The sequence below is a fragment of the Lagopus muta genome, chromosome 8 (assembly GCF_023343835.1).
Source record: "Lagopus muta isolate bLagMut1 chromosome 8, bLagMut1 primary, whole genome shotgun sequence".
Taxonomy (NCBI): Eukaryota; Metazoa; Chordata; class Aves; order Galliformes; family Phasianidae; genus Lagopus; species Lagopus muta.
The window spans coordinates 29,027,728-29,052,515 of NC_064440.1; the positions used below are offsets into that span (position 1 = coordinate 29,027,728).

The following is a 24,788-nucleotide window of genomic DNA, read 5'->3' on the forward strand; positions in this document are numbered from 1 at the left end:
CACAGCTGTGCTGGTTGGGGAGCACCAGCAGACAGGAAATTAGGTTAGAGGAAAGAGTCAGAATGGGTTACATCCTTTAAAACAAAGACACCCCACCTGAACAGGCTCTACAGGAAAGCTGGGGAGAGGCTTTTTATATGTAAGGGCATGATGCAAAAGGACAAGGGGAAATGGTTTTAAACTGGAAGAGGAAAGGTTTGGAGTAGATATTAGGAAGACATTCTTTACTGTGAGGGTAGTGAGACACTGGAACACGTTGCCCAGAGAGGCTGTGGATGCCCACTCCCTGGAAGCATTCAAGGCCAGGCTGGATGGGGCTGTGAGCAACCTGGTCCAGAGGGAGGTGCCCTTGCCTGTAGGAGGGGAGTTGGAACCAGATGATCTTAAAGGTCATTTCCAACATGAACCATTATATGTTCAGTTATTTTCCTAGGAAGGCTTTCGAAAGGGAGATTTTTTGTGGGGTGGAAGTGAGGCTCTATGCAAACTGGTCCAGAATTTCAAACTGGAAATTATCCATTGATTTAAATAATGCACTCCCTTTGTGACCACAACATGTCATTTTGTAGACATCAAAAAAAACAACAACATTGTACAAAAGATTACAGCTGCCAGTCACTGAATTTTTAATACGGCAACCAATTAGCTCAGCATAAAAGCAAAACCCGTCTAACACAGTCTTAAACTTAGATTCTTCTTCAAACGTTTCCAGAGCCCTACCACACCCACTTAAAATCTTCCAAATTTACCTTCCTTATCCCCACAGCACACATTGGCAGCGTTTCAGAACATCTCTCTTTTCTCCATCCCTTTGCCAAATCTCTTCCTCCTCGCTCTGGTTTTGTGTCTAGGCCTTAACTCAATGAAGTGAGAACAGTTTCAACACTTTTCCATTCTCAGGGAATTTAAAAAAACAAAACAAAACAAAACAAAAAGCTTGTTCAGTAATCCCTCACAGCTTGACCTATTTTATGCTGGACACAACTTGCTCTGCAGGAGAAGGGCTGGGCACGCTACACCCCTAACACGCTTTTATCCGCACACTGTTAGACATAGGCTTTTGGTATCTATTGCTTGTAGGCGCTGGGAGTTCCATCCTGCACTCACATCCAGTGAGGCCAGCTGGATCTCATCCTTCCTGTCCCTCCTGGCCTCAAAGATGGCAAATTTAAAAACTCCCGAGCCACAACAGTCTTATCATCAGCCCATCTGAAATGAGAACTAATGACAGCTATAAATAGGAGATGATACAGAGAACAGGCAAACCCCCAAAGCCTTATACACCTACATTCACATTCCTCTTAGGGGAAATGAAGTAATGCCACATTATTGGCATAGAGCACGCTATGGAATTGTCCAGGTTTTTCCACACCGTCCTCATACAGAGGAACAAGAACAACTGCAGCCAGGCAGTCCTCACTCAGCACAAGTTTGCATTTGCTGCACTGGGATTACCACTGCCAGCAGAGGGGCTTGCAAGGTTCCCATGGCATTGCAACAGGGCACAATTTTCCTCCCACCAAAACTGTCACAGCAGAGGTACTGTGAAATCTTACATTTTTAATAATAAGAGAAAAAAAATAAAGCCACGTTTCTTGACAGCAACACATCGGAAGATCTTGATTCTACCCAAAGAAAATACTTCCTTTGCCTCCAGACTCCATAGTGTTTTAGTCTCTGGACACAGCAGGACACAACCAGCAGCTCATATCTGCTGCCCAGCAGCTGTGTATCAGAAGAACCTGCAGCCCTAGCTCCTGGATGTTCCCCATCACCATCAGAATGCCAAAAACAAGAGTGTGCAGGGCACAGCACAATGCTGCCGCTCATGGTAGCTTTACAATTAGATAAAGTTCACACTAGCTTACTACCAAGCAAGATCTGTTATCTGAAAGCCTTGTGCAACTTCTTTTTCTGTAGGCACAGACCATCAGCCATGCATACAGATTTCTTCAGTAGTTAACAGTAAATAGCTCCAGTAAATTGCACCAGTCAAATGTAGCACTGGGGCATATTTGTGTTTAGATTGCAGGAATGTTTGCATCAGGCATCAGCCCAATGGGAATGGCTCTTTAGCAACATCAGATTACTGCATAGTTGTGCTCCAGTGACTGCAATTTAGATGACAAAAGATTTGCCCAGAAGAATTCAATAGCAGAAATGAGCACTCCGTGGGCTGGTGCTGTGGAACGCCAGGATTTAGCTACAGATTGTGCAATTCTCAGGAACCAAACAGGCCACTTCAGTACCGCTGAACAACGGCAGTCACGCGAAGCAACACCATCCTGTAGGAGCTTAATGATAAAAGCTCAACTGCAGCTTAGAGAAGTGCTATAATTAGACTCTATTTGGGAGTTTGAAGGATGTTTACTGGGACGTTTTCTCCACAGGCAGCAGCTTAAGCTCTCTCCTCATTAACAGCACCAAAGTCACAGAACCATACAATCCTACAATGGCTTGGGTTGGAAGGGACTTCAAAAATCATCTAGTTCCAACCCCCTACTGTGAGCAGGCTTGCCAACCACTAGATCAGACTGCCCAGGAGCCCATCAAGCCTAGCCTTCAGTGCCTCCAGGGATGGAAGGCACAGCAGAGGGAGACGATCACCTCCATTTCCCTGCTGGACACCCTTCTGTAGGTGCAGCCTAGGATACCATTGGCCGTCCACGCTGCAAGAGCACAGTCCTTTCTCAATGCTAAGGAAAGAAGTTTGGTTGCCATTGCCAGATTGTTCTGGGGTTGGTTTTGGCTTTATGTGACCCCTGCCATGTAAAAGGTGCACTGGACCTCAAAACAAAAAGAAATTTACTGGAGTCACGTGTGCAGCATGTATCTTACCCTCCTCCCTTACAACATGTGACACCTGGGGATGGTAAGGTGCTGGGTTTATGTTTCTCTAAGTATGTTTTCTGTTCCTTTTCCCTACCAGTGAGCAAAACACCGGCTTGGACATTGCCTACTACAGTAAGAGCCTGCAGGGTGCATCTATTCTGCTTCTACTTTATACTCCCAGCAGTACCAGCTTTCAAATTACTTGCCATGACTGGCAACCGTGGCACAATAACCACCACCTGTAAGCACACATCAGGCTGACCTGTTTCCAAAGGCAGCTTGCTTTGAAGCTGAGCTGCCTGGGTCATGCAGTCACACAGGCTTTGGGGAAGTAGCTGTAAAGCAGCTATCGAGCTATCCAGAGCCTGAAAACTGAAAACGGTGGGGTTTGTGCTTGTTTTTTTTTAATTACTTCTGTTTTACAGAAAGGACACTTTGGGCAATTTCAATGCATTTGGAAATAAGGTCTTCACTAACAAAGCTGTTTTGATGCCCAAAATTTGATCAACTTCCGCTGATTTCAGCAGAAACAGGATCCACGGCTGCTGCTTACATTTAGGCTTTTTTGGTCATTGTCTAACCACCAAGTTCTGTAGTCATTCCAGGTCCACATCTACAGAAAGGGATAAAATACTCAGGAGGAAAGGGAAATCTCTCTTTTGTACATACCTCGCTACTATCCTCTTGAATCTTCCTCGAAACAGGGAGTCAAACGGGACTGTGAAACCAAAAATTGCCCCGTGTTCTGCCTTCTTCCCCTAAAGACTACATTTCAAATGGACAGTGTTCTTCAGACCACAAGTCTGTGATTTTAATCTTTTTTTTTTTAACAAAAACCAGCTCTTGCTACTGGATAGTCAGGGGGTGTCCTTTTAGACCCACTATCTTCATCTTTCAAGCTGCCGCCTGAAACTTCCTGCCAATTTTTTGGGATCCCACCCAGTCCAAAGGTTAGGTTTGCACAGTTGTTGCAGAAGCAGGACAAGGAAACCAAGGTGGCCCTTATTTATTTTGGAGATCCTCCTTATTTGCTGCATGTGACACAGCACCAGCTTGCTGCCACATCACACCTTGTCTTCAAAAGATCTGCCTGTAGCAGATCCTCACAAAATACTATTGGAAAACAACCCGTCTCACAAAGTCAGAGCATTTCTTTCAGGAAGGGTTTCACTCCCCTGGGAGCAATCCAGCAATCAGCAGTCATCTATACTGATTCCACTCCTTCTACAGTTATGCCATTTCTTTCCTTCCGACACAAGCACGCAGGCACAGAGCAAGCTGCTGTACCCTCCAGGCAGCACAGGAATCACGCACTCCCAGTACTGCCAAAAGAAACCTGCTTGTGCTGTGCCAGTAAGGATATATTAAGAGATACCTTAATACCAAAGGGTTAATACACCTAACATATGCTAATCTTCTCAAATGTTCAGGTTCTTTCCCCATTCAACATGGTGATAAGCCTCAAAGATATGCAAAATATAAAATAACATAATAAGTAAAGCCACAGCTTCATACAGCTCCAACCACTGAAGGGAAGGAAGCCACAGAAAGTCCTCCCAGCCATCCTTGAACTTGACTTAAGACAGAATATGGTCAAGCACAGCGCCACTGAGATCCAGATCCCAGAAGAACTGGTGGTGTCCCGGTGTCCCCAGTCACCACCAAGCCCCCATGATAACTGAGCATAGCTGTGACTGGGAAACACCATCACATGCCCAGAGTCCAGTCCAAGGGCCGGTCTACAAAGCAAAGTCCAAGTGCTCATGCACTTGTATTCTCCTCCAGGACTAAAGTCTGGGTAAAACTGCAATATACGTGGCTGAGAGTACTGTGTATTTTCGTAATGTTTGCTTTCCTGTTGTTTAAAACAGGATGAAAAGAAGTCCAGAACACTACCCAATACATTTATCTATGCCCACCGAACTCTCCCTCTCCTGAGAACTTCACCCAGCAGGCTCAGCCAGCATCCACAGCTGCCTTGAGATGGACATGGCAAGCCATGAAGACAAACCATGTTCTACCTCTTGGATTTTTTCAAGAAAAGGGTAGATAGGGCACTTAGGGACATGCACTGGTGGGTCAGTCATGAACCAGGTAATCTCAGTGGTCTTTTCCAAAACCTTAATGATTCAATGATTCAAGGACAGGAGAAGCTTAGATAACTTAACAGCTGCTTTTAGACAAGTACGTCTCAAGCACTGAACAACATCCGCAGTTTGGTCATTTTCATTCTCAGCAGTCACTTTCAGTAGTACATCTGACACCACAGTATAAAAGCCATCCGTTTTTAAATCAAGGTATCTCCAGCTGCTCCTCTATATCTCCATCCTTATCAATAGGCATCCGGGAATACGCGGACAGTTCAAAAGGCTGCATTTCGACACATGCTAATCCCTCCGTTCCAAAAGTCCAGGAGGGCAGATGCCAGCACACATTCTAAAACCTATCAAGATAAACTAAGTCATTCCCAAACAAAATGCAACACCGCACCTCCCCAAAATAGCTCTAAAGAAAGGAGGAAGGGAAACAACCAGTCTTAGGGCAGACAAACTCAACATGCACTCACAGGTACACAGCTTTCCCTCGCTTTGTCTCAGCACGTGTTCCCATCTGGCAGTTTTGTGAAGCCAGTAGACTCGTTCACAACTTCCCCGTGTCAGAAGTGTGCTGCAAGGTACGAGGAGCTGGGCTGCAGCCTTGCTTGCCAGAGGATTTATAGGGGTTTCTCCTGGAGCAAGCTTCATTTCAGCACAGCCTCAGGCTCTTTGATCACTCAAGGTAATCTCCAGAGGCCTTTTAACCACCGCAGCCTGACAGCTGGGTAACTGAGCAATGACGGCAGTAGCTATGTCTATTCTGCGTGTTTGAGACTGGTGCCAAAACCACTGTATCATACAATCGTGACTACTATATGCTACAGCTTCTCCAGAGAGCAGTTTGTCAGCCTTCTCACGTTTCATGAGAAATTGCTCCAGCAGCATGTCTAATTCCTAGCCTAAGCGCATTCATGGTCAGCTAATAGTTACTTCTTTCTTGCGCTAATGTTATTGGTGCTTCGTTTTGAAATGTGTTTCTTCTCCCTGTCTGGTGCTTCCCTTCCTACACCACAGTAAAAATGCTTGGAGAGGACCTTCTCAGGTCCAGCCATACCCAGGTCTTCCTGTGTTCTCCACGGCTTCCCCATGCCCCATACTCCTACAGGAGCCCTTCTCTGTTCACACTCCTCCCTGAGCCCAGCGTGGCTGAGCAGGGTTAGCGAGGGCTGCACAGAAGATTCCTAGAATCCTCACAACCACAACCAGGAATATTCTCTCCAAGAAACAGGGATCCCCCGCTATTCTTTTTCCTTCTCCAGAGCAGCCCTCTTCACTTGCCCTCTGCTACGAAACCCAACCGCTCCTACAGGCACAATCCTACTGGCAGACATTGAGGCTGGGAAGCCTCTTCAGACTCTCAGAACCCAGATGTTCAGCTCATATAAGTTTCACTGCTCCCAGAAATGACCTCTGTCCATCAACCATCATCTTCCTTGTTTCTCCAAGCCTCTGCTGATGAAAAGGGAGGATAGCTGGTATTCTGGCCACAAAATAGACTTCTCCTATGATGTCTAGTAAACATGAACCCTGCCACTCAGGCAAAGCTACTTGGTCAACAGCTCACCAGTCCCTGGTGAAAAAAGGGGGACTTTTGCCTCACTCAGCCAGCATCACCATTAAACTGCTCGTTTGCTTCCTGGGAAGAACATCGGCAAGCAACAGTAACACCTTCACTCCCCCTCATCAGCTTTCCCAAAAGTAGAACTTCTACTAACACCACTCTTCAAAGAATCCCATGCAAGAATGTCTTTAAGGATACCTCTTTGACACCATTAACTTCTATGAATAGCTTCAACACAAAGGCACAGAGAATAAGCACAGCCTCCTTTGCTCAGGTCTTCCCAAGATAAAGAACTCAACACCCTATCTCTCAGCAGATTCCCACTTTGATTTCTGAGTGCAGGTTTCCAAAGGTCAGCATAAAATACAGCACTGGAACTTTACATGTGCTCCACTGCGCGTAAAAACCAGTATCCCCAATGTTCCCACTGCAATAAGCCCTCCAGTTTAATCGTTCTTACTCTTAATTCTAAGTACCCTCAGTAGTGCTTTAAAATATGCCAACCATGAGAATCGTGGGAAACCACAGAAAAAGGAGCGGGGAAAGAAAAACAAGAGACCTCGCACACAGAGCATACTTGTGGGCCCAGGAAACTCGTACCCATGCTCACCAGGCTGTGGTCACTAACTGTTCTTTAAACAGTTTTCTGCTGACAGTAGGAAAAAACACAGCACAAGTCTCTCCGCACTGACTGTATTTGGAAACTGAGGAAATCTACAGTGAGTAATTGTCACAGTGCAGCACCACCAACCCTTCTACTCAGCACAGATATCTCACAGCTATTCCCTCTTTCTCCTTCCTATGCACTTCTTTCTTCCTGGTATCTTTGTTATTCTGGGTCTTGCAGCTGAGAAGGGGACGGGATAAATCGTCTCCATCTGCAAAAGCATCTTTTGAGACTCCGTTCTCTCCCACAAAATGCTTCCAGCACCACAGTGACTTTACCAGTAGAACTGAAATATAGCTAGAAATTGAGAGACGTATGCTTGCAACTAGAAATGGAAAATTTCCCAGTAACAAGGAGCTAGGAAAGAAAAACATTAACACTGTCCATGTGGTTATGCCCTTAGCTCTTTGCCTGTAAAAAGAATTCAGATCATTCTAGCCCTGCATTTGGATGACACGTTGGTCAAAAGTCTCAGGTCTGCAGGCAATCCTTAAAGACTCCAAGGTTACTTAAAGTAGAGATAAGCAAAAAGTGAGATAAACTGCTTGTTTTTACAACAGGGTTCTTCAAGCCCAGAGCAAAGCATCAAAAATGGCAGGAATCAAAAGCATCAAAAATGGCAGAAAATGGCCAGGCATACCATAAAAGTACATTCCAACCCTGCTCAAAGAGCCCAGCCCATGCTGGGCAGGTCCCTGAGGAGCACACTGCACAGTACACAGCCACCAGCATGGGACTACAAGAACGTGATGTGCTGGAGGCCTGGGGAGGACAAGGTGAGGTACCAGAGGCAAGTGAATGAGCAGGAGCCACCTGGATACAGATAAAACAGCTCAGCAGGAGACCTAAGTCAAAAGTGATTAGAAAGCATGGAGAAGAGTTCCTGCCCCCACTGAAGGATGGAATGTGGGAAGACCAGAGACGGTCACACAAAATCCCTCACTCACGTAGCAAGCAGAAAGGCTTCTCCTGTGCAAAGAGGAAAGCCTCTACTGTACCTCTTCTATGTAGTTACATACATATGAAGGCACAGAGAAAGGTTTGGAGAATCTCACCTTCCTCTTTCCTCAGCACTGTCCACCAAGACAGGGACTGTCCGTAAGTGAGAAGAGGAGGTCCTGCCCTCCACGCTTTGCTTAGACACTGAAGTCTGGAGTTCTACACAGCAAAAGAGCAAGACTTTCACCGTCTACAAGCAAAGTGGGACACAACTGCAGTGAGTGAATGTTTTGAGACTGCAGCACAGATCAAGACTGATGCTGAGACCCACTAGCAAAGACTGCGAAACCTGTGCAGTTCTGGTTTTCTCTGCAGCAGGTAGGACAAAGAGCTGCAGCCCTTCCCAATGCCCCATCAGGGAAAAGAAAAAGCTTCACTTTTATTTTTTTTCACTCTAGGTACAGCAAAACAAAAGCAAATCAGTGCTATTCTTTACTACTTCTTTATGACAAAGCACTCCTTGGTGCTAGTTTATACATCAGAAATCAGGCTCTGCTTTCCTTCTTTCTGGAGGACGTGAATGGCGAGGTTACGTAAGGGTGTAATCAGAGCTGTTACTTCCTTTCCCAGCTGAAGAGAAAAAGCTGTGGATCAGGTTACAGACTCAAGGGCCGGACATCACTACTGCAGCCTTCCCAAATTTTGCCCATAATCCCCAACAGACAAGAGAAGCTGCATAGATATTTTTTACTGCAGTGTTCTGAGAATGTAAAAGATGATGTATGTGGTTATTAGGGAAAGAAAGAATAAAAGAAAAAGAAGTCCATATTTTTGGTCTTTCATCAAACTCAGGAAATTCCCCAAGCTTGAAGCATACAATCACTCAAGTCACCATTTTCCATTTCAGCTTGTTCTTCATAAGCCCAATAAAAAGGATGAGTGAAACATAATGGAGGTGTTAAAGGAACGTGTAGATGTGGTACTGAGAGACATGGTTTAGTGGGAAACATTGGTGGGAGGTGGACGGCTGGAATGGATGATCTTGGAGGCCTTTTCCAACTTTGGTGAACCGATGACTCCATAAGGGAAAATGTATAGGACAGCCTGGCATGCAAGCAAACTAAATATACAGTAGTGCACTACACACCAGTAGTGTTTAACATAGGCTGATGTGTTCAGGTTTGCCCCAGCCATGGCCGCACCAAGCATGTGGGAGGAGGCAAGGTGGTGCTCAGAGGGCCCACAGCAGCACCAAGCAGTAATCCAACTCATTCCACTGGTGCCTTCCTCACCTTCCTCCCCAATTCCCAAGCTGCTGCTGAAGGAAGATGAGATCAGAATCCTGCAGGAGGAATTTCTGTTCCCACAGAGCTCAGAGGAACCGGATGATCTCAGAGGATCATGTGAAGAAAGTCCATGACACTTCCATGAGGCAGAATATCACCAGAGCACTGCCAGCAGTTTCTTAAGAGCGCACAGTGGGAAAAATTAATGGCTTTGCTTATGTTTCCAATTTCTCTCCCACTTCCTCCTCCCATTTGCCAGACTCTCTCTTCCCTTCCCCCAGCAGCACACATCTGCCCTTCTGAAGAGAAGCGCAGAGAGACCTCAGCACAGCAGCTGAAGAGCTAACATGCATCGTCCAACTCAGCTCCGTGCCCCAGTGTTCTCCTGCACAGCTCCACCCCTACAGACAGGACTTAAGCTCTCACAAAAATAAATATATATATATATACATAAACAGATAAAAAGGCGAGTTTCTGTGAGCTAAGATGCTGTGAGGAGTTCTTTCACCTCTGCCTCGCGGAGCACTCACTCTCCTCTGCTAGCTGCCCTCACACCACCCACCCAGCGCAGCACCCCACACCACGCAGGTGTTCTCGCAGACATCCATCCCTAAAGACGGGAGGGAGCGGACGATTCCTCACAGCATCAACATTTGCAAGCGGTGACCGCTGCACGCCTCTCCTGGAACAATGGGCACAGCCCAGAGTCACTGCTCGGAGCGCCGCGTTAAAGCTATTTAGAACCAGGCTGGGACAGCTGGAAACAAAAGCACGTGCGACAACATCGGTAACACGAATGCATTAAGAAGCAGCCGAGCTCCGGGCTACAACAGACGAAACCAGCTCCTCCTGCCCTCACACCACACGCTTTGGTGGAAAGCCATGTTTTCGGCACAAGGCTTCACAAAGTGATAATTCATCCGGGGAAACACGGGCAGCTTGCTGCCAGCCTTCATTCACAATTAACAATGGGACGGCGGGACACGGGAACCTCATGATTCAACACAAAAACTGCACCGTCAGCCATTTTACCTTGACCTTTACGTTCCTCAGCGGTAATTTCTAACCGGGCTGCATTTTGGACAACCAGTTCCACTAACGCACGTCGGAAGAGCGGCAAGCTTTTATACCTTTCCTTTCAGTCACCTCCACCCTTCGGAGTGCTCCCGGTAGACACGCCGACCCGCACGGCTCGCATCGCAGAGGGGCGAGCCACCCCAGAGCCGCGGGCAGCGCGCACTGCCGCCCCGAGCGCAGCTGCCCCGCTCCTCCCGCCTGGGGATGCGCTCGACGAGGCTGCAGCGAGCCCGGAGCTCCGCTTTCCGCTCCCCTCCCCGCATCCCCGCCGCTCGTTTGAATGAAGCGAAGCCACGCTCCCGCGGCACTGCCTCCAGGCGGGAAGAAGCAAATGCCGCGGTCCGCCTTGAAGCGGCGAGCCCCAGCACATCTCCTCCCGCGGCCCCCCGCGCCCCGTCCCGCCGCAGCCCCGCGCCCCGTACCTCGGCAGCCAGCCGCAGCCCCAGCGCCTCCCGCCCCGACGCCGCCCGGCAGCAGCCGCGGGGACCGGGAGCGGCCCCGCCCCACCCCGCCCCGCCCGGCCCCGGCCCGCGAGGGGCGGAGGCGGCGGCCCCGGGCTGGGAGCGGGCGGGGCGGGCTAGCAGCGCCGCCCGGTGGGCACGGCGACTGCCCCGGGGCAGCAGGCGGCGCTGGGCAGCTAGCGCTGTGTCTTACACTTTGGTCTAGCCTGACTTTGTAAGAAACACTGATTCTGAGACCAACTTTCTTCTTTCCCTAAAACAAATCAGTGCAGTGTGAAAGCTATATCACAACTCCGGCTTAGACTTCTTAGTCCTTTTCACTCCATTTGCTGGACTATCAGAATTACCTATGCCTAGTCATGTCCCTCCAGGTGAGCAACTCTGCCACTCTCCTTGAGCAGAACTGATACTTCAACGGGGCGGTTACAGCTAGGGTAAAAGCACAGCCTCCCTGATCTTCCTTTCAGATACTTAGGATATGTACTGACAGACATGAGGAGGAAGCTGAGTCAGCAGGAGTAACTGCTGGTGAGTGGGCACAAGGGTGATGGGTTGGTGCTTGGACTAGATTGTCTTAGAGGGCTTCCCAACCTTAAAGATTCCCTGAACTCACTCCCTCTCTCCAAAAAAACAGAGCAAACCCTCCACAGAACAGCAACATAAATTGGACGTCCATGTTTCTAATCACACTCTTAGCCATAAACCAAGCTTAGTCTTTGTTCCTATACTCAGTGAGAAAATTCTGCATGCTCATGGAATGTCCCAGCTATACCTCTGCTCTCAAGCAGTAGGACTGAGCGCACTCTGGAAGCCTGCAACACTTTCCAGTTCAAGCATAAAACAGCATTCAGAAGACCAGAAACTTTGCTTTAAGACTGAGCATAGTGATTTAGCAATAACAACCTCTAGCTTTTTCATTACAGAGAATGGCCACAGGTTTGAGCTCTGTCTGAAGAGCAGACATTAAACAGGCAATCTGAACAACTCCAGTGCTGGGACCAGCAAATAGGAAAGCAAGGATTCACACGAACACAGCTTATCCTTCACTCACCTGAAGCAAAACAAACTGCATTCAAGTTGGAATGAGCAAGCAGCAATTCTGTAGCAGCTACATCTCCTCTGTGCTTTAGAAAGCATCAGTTAATTCAGTGCGGAGATAGACCATCTGCTTTCTTTCACTGTGAATCTTACATAGGATTGGATTCCCACCCATCAAAACTCCACCAACTTTCTATTTTGCCGTTATGTCTATGTTTTCTGCCAAATAGGAACTTTCCTTTTTTGCTAAGCAATAGCAGTACAACTTCAGTTAGCACGTTGTTTTTCTCCTTGGCAGCTAAGACCCACTTAGGGCAGCCCAAAGCTCTATACCTGTATGTCAGGACAAAAGGTCAACCTGACTTGGATGTTTCATGCTAAAGGTCCTGTGACAGAGAAGGACCTCCCTGTACACATAACACGTTTGGGACTCTAAGGACTCCTGGAAGGGTGCCCTGTGCCACCACCAGCACTACTGAGATCTTTGTCTTAGCACACACAAGTTACACTAGTGACATATTACAAGTTTCATTTCTACAGTTGTTTCCTTTGAAAACACATTCCTCAGTGTCTAACTACTCCAATGTCTCTGCTTTTCAGTTCAAGTGTAAGTTACATCCATTAAAATAAAGAAAAACATGGAAATGAGAAAGCCAACAACACAAAAGAGCTAAAGAAACCTTCTGCTACCCCATTAATTCTGCAAACTTGGAACATATTTCAGGAGCTTAAGGATGAGTTTGACCAGAAGCAATGCATGCAGTTTCAGACTTCCTAAATACTCCTTTCCTCCAGCACCCAAAGAATTGCATTGCTGATGTTAGGGAATAAAAGGCGGTCCCATATTTCCCAGCACAACAAATTTATCTTTCCTCCAGCTAAATAAAAAAATGAGCTTTTCAGAGGTATAGTTACATGCATCCTGTGACAAGCAGCTCCTGAAACAAATAAAAAGACCCTATAACTTTGTTAGAAAGAGGCCCAGTGCTATGCAAATTCAGAAGTTCACATCAGATCAGTCCTCAGGTTAGTGACAGGGCTAACATCTGGAGTCTGAGACCACGTAACACTAGGGAGAGGAGTCTCTTTTAATACTAGAAGGCAAACATCACTGCCGAAGTATTTGCACTGCAATCTCTGGCATACGGTGAAACACAGCCTGAAAATGTTTACGGCAGAATAACTGCAGATAATCTTGTCCCATTCCATACGCTTTTCACAGAACTCTTTGATTTTATAATGCTTGCGTCTATGTGGCTCCCCAGGCACGACGTGTGTCAGTTTAATGATAGAGCTGCACTCCACTGAGATTTCTAACTGCGTGTAACCTCTATTTGTGGGGACTCTCCTTCCTACACGCACATGAACGTGGCAATGATGTGGTTCTGTGCTCTGCATGGTCATCTCATATTGAGGACTCTGGTTAAAAGGAAAATATTTTCTTGAATTATAGCTATTAGACCAGGACTATTTTGGGGAACACAATTACTCAGCAGAAGTGCTGGAACTGAATTGTAGTACGTGTAAACTTACATTTGGAATTAAACCCAGTATATTAAAATAATAAACCCCGCATGTCACATATTGGGGCTTAATAAGTTGCAGCAGACTGGGAACGATCATTCCTGTGCGGTCATATGAAATGATGTGGGATTTTTCCAACACCATGACTTCTAATGAGGAGTTCTGCTTTACCGTTATTATTACCACTTTGTGAGTGGTAAAGGTCTGTTATTTCCACTAGGATTTGAAAACCTGAAAGCTGACGAATTAAAGCAACAAAAGATGGTGTTGCACAGTTTAAGCCAACAGAAGTATAAAGGAGAGTGACCTGGGTCTTCAGCAGGAGGCTGGGAAATCTTAACAAAGACCTAATAAATATTAATACTGAACCAGACAATTGCATGTGAGGAAATTATTTTGCATATGTTTCCATGAATTATGTATTCATATTCTCACCTTTCTGCTTTTCTTACAGTAGAATTTAAACAAGAACTGACCATGCAAGCTGTGGCTTCAAAGCCTTTTGAACTCCAAGCAAATGCACATGCAGATGGAGCATTCAGTCAGGCTCTTCGCTGGCTGCCATCCTTCTGCAAATGGCAGGAATGATGAAAGCAGCATAAATTACAGAGAGGAGCACAGCACAGAAAAATAAATGGCTACAGAACCCAGAAGCAATACTTCTGGAAGTCCCAGAGCCTTCCACTTCCCCTGCTAGATAAAGAAAAGAGATGAGTTTAACTCGGGCACATAAGGACAGCTTTTTCTTCCAACTTAATTGCAAGAAAAGCCTATGGAAGGTAACGCAGCTGTGAGGAATGTGACTGCACATGCCAGACAGACACTGCCAGCATCAGTTCTTCCTACGTTCCCCAGCCGTTAAGTACTCACTGGAGGTCATGCCTCCAATGCAGTTTTTTTATTCTCCAGCTTTATTACAACACAGTGAACTCTAAAGAGTTCTAAACTCTGAAAGTGTGAGTTTATGCCAACAAGAAGCAAATTAACAACACATGTTACAGTATGTTTCCGCTGCCATCACAGGTGAACACAGCGCTTGTAAGAGATGCTATTTGCAGCTCTGTTAAAGCAAAGACCTTGGATCCAGCCCCAGCTATGGCACAGTGAGCCAACCACAGCTCTGCAGGAAGACACAAGGCTGCAGTGATCTAAGCAGTGCCTCAGCCAAACCTTTAACTCTGTCCAAACAGAACACAGCACAGCAACGCAACCTTCCTCTGCACTGCCCTGTTAACTCATCGTCAGTGCAGCTACTCAGGCTGTTCCACCACCTTGCTGAATCCAAGAATGTACTCCATTAAATGTCAGCAAACTAATCACTAGTCTGTCAAAATGCAGCTTTTATGATCGCTGCCAGCTTTCACTGAGTGTGTATGATTTAGCTAGTCTATGTTATCATTATCCCATGTAATACACAGATTGTCATTTTTAAACAAAATGTACACATTATAATAAAATCCTTCATACATACGGTACAGAGTACCATGCATCGGTGGTGCTATGCCATGTATTATCCAATAATAGGTATCACCAAATCATTTGCTTTCATAGTTCTCACCAACAGATGATCACGGTCTGTTTTCTTCCAAACACCCACTTTGTTATTTCATATCCATTTATTAAGGAATATCCCTGTATCGCGAGCAGCAAGAAACGTGGAGAAAGGTCATAAACCAGAGTGCTGTGTCAACCTGCAAGGACCTGCAGAGGGCAAGATGATGAAGTTCACTGGTTTGGGGGTATTACCCAGCACACCAGAGCTGTTCTAAAGGTCACAAATCCTGTGCATAAACAGAGGTGTTGCTAACTAATCCTTGCTAAACTGACTGGCTACTTGCTTAGACAGCCCTAAACAAATATTAATTGAAACAACCCAGAGGGCACATTATCTCAGAAGTAACCAAAGATGTTCTGTTGACTTTGGTCTCAATTACTCAACAGCTTCCACACAGAAAAAGCACACTTGTGAAAGAAGCCAATCTACTGCTTTAGTATAAAAACGTAACTAGAAAGAGCTCATGCAGAACCCTATTGTTTCTGTGATCACTCCCTTAAGGAAAGCACAACTCGGAGAGGAAAAATTGCTAGAAAGCTGCTGTTTCACTGCATCATTTGTTTGGGAGATCTGAATCATCAGCTTAACTGCTGAATTACTCTTTCTGCCTTAAAATATGATGAGAGAGGGATTCTGAAGGAAACAGATCAAAAGGCAGCCCTTCCTCCAGCACTGCACCCAGTTGAAAGTAATTTCCTTTGTTCTTCATAGAGTACAAGGATCAGTCTTTCCATATATCTTAGCAATACTGAGAAGCAGATGAAGAAATAGGATGCCTACTTCTCCTGTCTGTTTTGCTGCTTAGGTTTCTGCAAAATGAATAAGAAGAGTCCAGATTAGCCAGAGTTACTTGTTGTTAAATCTAGCAGCCACTTCAGCAAGAACGACAGAAAGCCGTGCAGTAACAGGATGCACAGTGAGGGTGTGAGGGCTGCTGTCCGTACTTTACAGTGAACCATCCTGTTGAATGGTGTAGCATCTGCTAAGCATGCTGTCAAAGTCGATGGTGTGTTGGTGACGGCGCAGAATCGCTGAAAGACAACAAGCAATATGAAAAAGCAGATGCTGAAGACTCATAGGCGATTCAGGCCCTTGAAAAGGGCACCCATGAGAAGAAAGCTCCTGTGATTCAATTCAAGGGCTTCGCATCTGGAACAGACACTTCTCGGAAGGTGCCATGGTGCACGAAGTGGAGCTGGTAACCTTAGAAAGACGCTCCAGAAGGCTGGATTCTTTACTGCAAAAACAAAGCTGGTAGACTTCAAGCAAAACTACGTAGGTTATAATGAATATTTTTGACTGTAGGGAGAAAAATAAATGGCTTGAGTCCAGAAACTCTCTCTGCCTACATAAGCCTGTAGGAGATCCTTATTCAGCAAGTTTCCTACAAAAGACATTAATTTACTTTTTCTTGTTTAAACAACTTTCCAACAGACACAGGCTTGGAGGAACGAATGAGTGCTGCAAAGAATTCCATCCATCGCATGCAGACAATTGTGACTGCTGCCATTTTGGGGTCCCAGAGATGATGCAGACACCGGGACATCAGTCCCTGTTAGTCTGCAGCTGCTCTCCTCCTGGCAGTGCAGTTTGAGATACACGAGGTCCTAAATGGGCTCAGATGAAAGGAAAGGTTTCTTTTAATTGCCATCACTGTTAATGAACAACTTAGTCCTGTTCAAACATTCAAACTGCGATATGGGTGAGTGTCTCAGTTTATCATGCCCTCAATCTTTTGAATAGCTAAATTTTATTTGCTAAGCTTTGGCTGGTCCAAGAGGAACAAACTTACCCTGAGAGGGATTGGCTGAACTTGAGGTCTGGATTTTAGATAACAAAATGTTCAGGATTTGATGCAATTTTGCCTCAGCTACCTTTGCTGAGCTTTGTGCTGTCCTTGCAAACCTAGCAAGTAAAGCAAATTGCCCTGGAACCCTCCTGCAAAATAGAAAGGCATAGTCTCATTCCAAAGGCTTTTACATGTACATTTTTTGTCTACAGGTTAAAGAGAAATGCTGAATCTTTGTGCCAAAAGGAAAAATACAAGCACAAATGGACGTGCTAATGTTAGCTATGGTTTTCTATGCAATTAGAATAGCCATGCGGAATAATTAAACAGTGACAACATGCACTCCAAATACTGTTGCATAATAGCTTCTCATGAATTTATTAATCAACACATCACTGATGAAATATTCAATATGTTGGTGCTGGGGCTTCCCGCTCCTGCTCCCCGAGTGAACTCCTTTCCTATCTTTCTGGCACACTCAGCCTCAGTACTATTGACATTTTCAATGATACCATAGTTTTATCTTTTTGATTTTTTTGAAGAAAAAACATTGCAATAAAGACAAAATATCAGCCGAGATGCCCAGCTGCCCACAGAAACAAAGGCCCATCTTCTGCAAGTGAGATTCAACTAATTCAATGCTAAGTGCTCTCTTACTTGCCAGTGGTATTCATTTAGTCCCTGACATCCGTTCCAACTGGAGTCGAAGGGTTGCAGCTGCTTCTGCAGCATTTTCCATTTCAGTTCCCACTGCAATGAAGCCCTTAGGAAATTTAGTGGGGCATCAACCTCATCTCTGAGCAACCTGAGCCTCACCACACCCACTATAAAAGATTTTTTGTTTATATCTAATCTAAATCTACCCTCACTGAGCTTGAAACCATTTCCCCTTTTTTTTTTTTTTTTTTAATCACCACAGACTGTGCTAAAGAGTCTGTCCCTTTTTTTCCCCTTTAGTTTGTGGTCAGCAAATAGTTTCTTTTCTGGAAGTCACGCCATAAGACTGGAACTTTGCTGGTTTGGGGTGGAGGGGCCTTCATCTTTGAGCCTGATCCTGCAGCTCAACTACTACAGCCTTTGGGAAGTCTGGTGTAGTCTTGTCTTGCCAATAAATTAAAAAAATAAATAACTAATGCTAAACACTGATATTAAACGTACATTTTTTCAGTTGGCACTTGCTGATAAGGAACAAAAGCAAAATACCTTTAAAAATAAACAAACAAACACAAGTGTCAAATATTGTCTTCTTACAGTGCTCGTGATATTCTCTTAGCTCTGTGTACTCTTCCCAAAAAAGAAAGTATTACATATTGCAGTCCCACAGGACACCAAACACAGACATCCCCTGAGCGAACAAAAGAAGTTACTTGGTATAATAAACTATAAAGACAAGAGTATGAGATTATAAGAAAACACACGGCTGTAAGCACTAGCTGCAAGGCTTAGCATTCACTGCCATAACTTCCTTCTGCTGGGCTTACTCTGATCCCTTCCTTTCACACTGCTAAAGCAAGTCTTTTTTTTCCATCACTGTGGAAATTCCATGCACTGTTTTTGCAAAGAGGAAGAGACACATAAATGAGTCAGAAAGCCCCTCAAAGTCAGTGAAACGAACACTGGATCATGCATCTCTTGTTTGAATGTTTGACACCCCCCAAAAAAACCTAAGAACCTCAGAAAATAAAAGCCTGGGGAATTTTCTGCTTTGGCAGGCCTAGAGTGAAGCATTAGCCAAACACATTGCTATTGGCATCCAGTCTTGGAAATTTTAACCCAGCAAAACCATAGCTTGCTTCATTATAATTAAAACAGATGCTCAAACTGGGGATTGCCAGGCTAAGTTAAGAAATTACACACAATATATTTTAACAATCAAAACGTCTTGAGTAATCAGGAGAGGTGGAAGTAGTATTTCTAGCTTTGAAACTAAATCAGGAAAATTGAAAACATTACACATAGCAGTAATTACATGTCAGTTTTCCCCCAGGCTCTAGAACAGTCAAAATGGACAAGTACTATTAAATCTTCTGTTCTGTAGGTCTTAATGTTTGCAAGCCATGTGCCTTTTCCAAGTCTCATGACATTTTACAAAGAACTGTAAACCATCAGCCAAGCTCTGCATAAATGCATGCCATTTTCTCCAGAGCACTGCTAGATGTTTTGATGATATTGCTCAGATTGGTAAACTCACATCTATGAGGAAAGCAATAATAGCATCATCTGCTTATGTGTGCTTCACTATATCTTGGTTGTGGGGAAAAAGAACCCATTAAGCAATTTAAAGATTGGTTAAGGAGAGCTCACGTCTAAAATCATTAGGGTCTTCTCAGCTATTCTCGTCAAGCTCCATATGGCCTCTATAGGAAGCAATTACCATTTTACAAGAAAAAGCAAGTTTCTGCCCAACTTGTTCAGTTTTTAACAGAGCTTGGTCTATTCATTCTGCTATTTTGAAGTTCCTCTCCTCATTTTTTTAATGACTGCAGAAGCCATTCTGAACAGGGCTATTGTCTCTTGGACAAAGCTGCAGGTCTGATTTCCATCCGTATTAAATGCTCCTGATGACTCTCTCCAGACGTAAAGATGAACTTCAAGGAGTAGTATGAAACTCAAACAGATTGCCAATGTCAGGATGAAGTAAAGTGGTCTCATTAGAAGGGGAGAAGTTAGGCTCCCTAACATAGAAAAAAAGCGAGCTACAAGCCATAAGCACTGATTCTATTTTCTTCATGGATGGCAATGATCCATATGGTGACATTTCATCTACAAATTTTGTATTTGTTAGCAATATTGAGTAATAGCTTTCTAGTCATGTGTTCTGAATTAGCAAATACCGCTGTCCTCAAACTGCTACAGTGAACTTGTTGCAGAAGTTACAGGAACCACAGACTTGCAAAGCTTAAGCACTGCTAATGTGGAGGCAGAATTTAGGTAATTCAGACCGCAGCAGTTTTACAGTCACACTCTGTAGGTCCACATGGATAAGATACAGGTAACGTATATAAGACACAGAATATAAGAAACCCCCTTTATCTAATCTGTAATATGGCTCCTGCACTCCTTAATATCACTGGCAAAAGAAGCTTTCTACAGCTTCTCCCTAGAGAAATCTGAGGGGTGGACCATAAACCAGGTCTAAATGTTAAGTCTGTTGAAAGAATGAACAGAAGTATTAACTTACATCAGGTCTAGGACATTCTGAATTGCTGTACTGAATCAAGTTCTAGCTGCAGGCTGAGCACTGCTCAGGCAGACACAGAATCCAGAGGCACTAAAGACTGCTCATGGGCAAGGCCATCCTCTGCTGAACACTTTCAGTGATGCTTTTTGCAATAAAATTTCAATTTACTAAGCAGTCTGGTTCCTGAGAGTTACACAGGCAGGCAGATTTCGTTTGTCTTCTTAACTTTGAATGAACAGATTATCTGCCTGTATTTTTCAGTGTATTTATAGGAAAGCATTGTTTCTTTTATTGCTAATGTTAAATTAGAAATGAATACAAATCCAGTAAGCAAGTATCTCATACACACTGTGAAACAATCTTCCAGAGCAGATTCTGTTTTTCAGCAAAAGCATAGAAGTCATTAGTTTGGAAGGCAAAGGATGGGTCCTATGATCAAATTTACAGGATCAGTTCTCTGTTCGTCCATTTTGAATAGAATTCTCATGCATCTTACACAAATGTAATGGGAAAAAAAAATAAATAAATAACACTACCATTTGTCCTCAATTGATTTCTTTCATTTTCTTTTACGTCAACCAGGTAATTTCTCGTATGCATAGGAAAACAGCACTTGATATCATAAAGTACCACGACGCAGTGTGAAAATCTGGTAGTCAGGCTATTTCTAGTGATCTCATGGTTCTGCTATGGTTCATGAATATAGAAATCCATTAAAATGCTTTCATTAATCCCTGATGCTTTTACTGTATTCAAAAGGCATGCAGCTTAAATGCTGAACTGTACAATAGGCTTTAACCTTCTGCCATGCCTCCCTCCTGAGCCTCATTGGCTTAAGGAGGAAAACAACTGAAAAACTTAAACTATGTCAGTGAAAAATTTAGAGACAAGTTAGGGCAGAATGTTTTGCAAGGCATGACTACCGTGACAATCAAATCTGAGTGAATAATCAGTATTCTGAAGGCCACAGTTCATCATCTTTTTATATGAAAGAGAAAACATAGCTTTACCTTGTTGAAAATGGGTTGTGCGACCTACATACAAATTAAGGCAGACAGGAGCAATAAAATGAAGCATGGTGGAGGAAGGCAACATGTTCATTTATTAAAAACATGCAATGTATCTATATTTCCCCCTCAAGTCATTGAGTCTCACTGAATGTGAAATGCTGTGTGATTGCCTTAGCTGTTGTTACTATGAAGACAGCTGTACTGTTAAAATTAATTTCCATTCCTTCTGCTTTCATCAAGCTAACAGCTTTCAAAAGCAACAATAAAAAGAATGACCAAAGAAGATGAAAACTTACCAAATCTAAATTCTTCCCTCCTCCTCACTTAAAAGCAGCGATGCTTCTTCTGTGCTGTTGCTTCTGTAGCCTTTGGGAGTGGCTCTAGACGTAGGTAAGTGGTAGCAAAACTGCCTTTTAAAAGCAAAACATTTCCATGAATAGAATAATATGGTTTTCTGCCTCCTGGATCTCTTCAGCTACCCCTTATCAACTAGCAGTGATCAGATGACTGCAAATATGTGCAGTTCATAGAGCCAGTCCCAACTAGTAGCCAACTGCTGCCATTTTCAGGTTGACTGAAATTTCTTTTAGCTCTCTTCCCCCTCAAAATCACTAATTCTTACCTAATGTAATGCTTTGTGGACTCACCCAGAGTTGTTCAAAGCAGCTACAATCCGGTGGAGTGAGACAGTTCTTTGTAAAGACACGTGGACAGGAGATGTGCAGAGCATGTGGGAACCTCTCCGTTGGGTCACAGGAGTCAGGTCAGGCTGCCACCTACAAGGATTGAACCACTCTGCTTATAAACCCTGTTGTTTGCACAGCTATGCCTTCACCATCAGAAAGCTGTCTCACAGCAGGACAAGCACACACCAGCTGTTTTGTGAAGTCCTTGCAGAGGGGCATTGCATGTAGCATTTGCCTCAGCACAAACACAAGGTCAACGTCGCACCTCTGCTTCTCACAAACAAGACTTCCATCCCAACCTGCTGGCTGAGGTGAAAATTTCTACTGCCATCTTGAAGTGAGATGACCAGCTCCAGTTAATCAGGATGCTTTATGGAGAGATAATTGAGATGTTTAGTGGCTTCATCCAAAAGCATGCCTTGTTTATCCTTGTTTGCCCCAGCTACCCAGCTCAGGTGCCTCGATCAAGCAATTTCATAGCTAGAAAAATCTCACAAATTTAACAGCTAGAAAACAACCAGCACATCTATCTTTTACTTTATCACTCAATAACTCTGAATGGATCAGATCAAGGAAAAAAAAAGATGCAATGAGAGGGAACTGGTGTCTGCAACACGAGAGGTTTGTTTGAAAGGTGATCTTAAAGTAGCCTCCCTCCACATCCCTCCACAACCACCAGGACTTTTTCCATATTCTACCAAACTTTAAGTGGCACAATCACTACAGAATCCTGCAGCTTTCACTGACAAGTGTTTTCCAGACCAAAGATGAATGCTTTCATAAATTTAAAAACCAAGCAAGTAAAGTGACTTTTCACATCTTCTTTTGTAATATAAAATCAAAACAGTCTTATTTTCTTCTTTCCTAAGACAGATTTTAAATTGACTGCTATGCTGGAAATGCACTGGGGACATTCATTCTTCTCATTCCGTGTTTAAAGATTAAGCTCTTCAATTATTAAATTGTACTCATAGCCAATAAGTTGCTGTGCAGTTCATCTTCAAAAGTAGGTGGAATCTTAGTAATCAGAATACTTGAAAGAAGGACGTATAAGCAAAACTGCTGCGCACAGATCTGAAATTTGTATTTCTGATGAAAACCCTGGAGATCTGCTGTATCAATTTACAGCTAAACCCAGGCTTGCTTGCAGGGGCCCAGATCACTTTTTGTATTTTCCAACAGCTGCACAACACACAATCCCCATTCCCAAGCCACCACGCAAACCTGTGTATTGCAGCCATCTATGGGGATAAGCCACATTCCCACTTATCAAACTGTTGGTGCTTTCTTTACATGCAAAATCACATCTAATTAACAGAAGGCCAGATACCATAAGGTATCCTCTACTAGAGGCATCACTGCTGCAAGAAGGACAGGCAGGTTAGCAAAACAGCAACCCTTCCTTGTATTTCTTGCATCTATGTCCAGCCACAAAATCCAGCATAACACCTCACAATAGCTTTCAGAATCGCTTTCCAAAACTTGGCCAATGTGAGGCCTTGCTGTTTTATTCTGACCCACCAGCTCCAGGTGATGGAGGCCCTGATATAATACTCAAATTAGCTCACTTCTAAAGCTCCTTTCACATCTACTACCTCATAAGTCCCTCCACAGACTTAGCTAAGCTGAGACTACACAATGGGACAGGAAATAAAACAAGCAGTCTGACAAAATGGCATCCGACATAGAAGTGTGTGTGAAGCCAAGGTGTGTCACTGAATTCCTCTATGCAGAAAAAATGGCCCCCATTGACATTTACTGAACATCTATGGAGAACAGCAGTGGATGTGAGCACAGTGAAGGGTGGGTGGTATGCTTCAGCAGTGGCAAAAGTGACCTGCTGGTACAGATTTTGACAAGCCCAGCATGCAGGCTGTTGTTCATCACTGCTGAAAATGCAGAGCTAACGGTGGTGACTGTGCTGAAAAAAGAATGTTTTGTAGCTGAGAACTTGCTATATCAAACAGTGTTACTGTGCCCTTTATATCTGCTGCCATGGAACTAAATAGGAGGCATTTCTTTTGGAGCAACCTACATAAAATTGACACCTTGAAAATAAGCTTTATTTCAGTGCTGATTTCTGCACTGTGCAGCCCTTGTGCACAGGAGCAGGCTGAGATGGTGTGAGGTAATGATCCATTTCAAACCAAGTCCTGCAAAACTACCAGGCTTCAGTCAAGCACCAGCACTGCAAGAGTTAAGAGCATGTGCTGTACATCACTGGTGGGAATAGCTCGGGAAGCAGAAATAGTAGGAATAGGATCCTTTACAATGATTTCAGTTTTTATTAACATATTTTTACAGGATATCCCAGTTAAGCCAGACAGCTTGTTTACAATAGGGCCCTGTCCAAGGACAGCTTAAAACTATTATACAGTACATACAGAAGGACAATACAGGCCCAGTACGAGCTACCAGCAGGCAGTAAATCATGTCAAAGCCTCATGTTACACCTGATTAACTACTTGGCTCCAGTGCTGCAGTGTGTTCCAGGAATGCCTGCTTCAGTGTCGCTAAGACTTGTCAGGGAATTCATGCCATCTGATGGCAAGTTTCATAAAATAGTGCCTCAGTGTATCATTGAAGAGGCATTGCTTGGCATGAATGTTGCAGCATGCCCTTAGCACCCGCAGTGCCCTCTGGTGCTATGTATTCCCTAAAAAGTGACCCAATGTCAGCCTCGTTTACAAGACAAAAACACATCATTTGGGTCCCCAAAGGATCACCTAAGCCTGGATTATATCTCTATCTGAATTACGCTTCATCAAACACTTCATAGCTCTATTCCTCACAAATCAGTCCATTCTCTAACATGGTCACTGCAATTAAATGCCTCCCATCATTTGATTCTGCAAAATGGCTTTAAAATATGTGTTCTTGTCAAATTGGCAACCTTACCTTTTTCACTGAACTTACCTTTTTCACTGCTGGCAGACCATATAGTGAAACCTTTACACTGTCTGAACATGAAGGAAACTGTTTATGTCAGGTTCAAAATCAATCCAATCTGCTAAAAGAGGCAAATTTCAAAAACATCCTAAGATCCACAGGATGTATGGTGTCAAACATGCAAGGCACTGTGGAAA

General features: G+C 44.2%; 1 protein-coding gene across 5 annotated transcripts in view; it reads right to left on the bottom strand.

The window, feature by feature from the left end:
* MYO1B (myosin IB) overlaps nucleotides 1-21,776 on the bottom strand; it is a 104,046-nt gene extending 82,270 nt beyond the window's left edge. For 2 of the 5 annotated variants that reach the window (XM_048953463.1, XM_048953462.1), the window contains exon 1: nucleotides 15,040-15,163. The gene's annotated coding sequence lies outside the window, so the exon portion shown is untranslated. Of the gene's footprint in view, nucleotides 1-10,880; nucleotides 10,956-15,039; nucleotides 15,165-21,312; nucleotides 21,427-21,663 lie in introns of those variants that run through there. The other 3 variants (XM_048953461.1, XM_048953459.1, XM_048953460.1) reach the window with 3 other exon arrangements.
* Nucleotides 21,777-24,788: the final 3,012 nt, after the last annotated feature.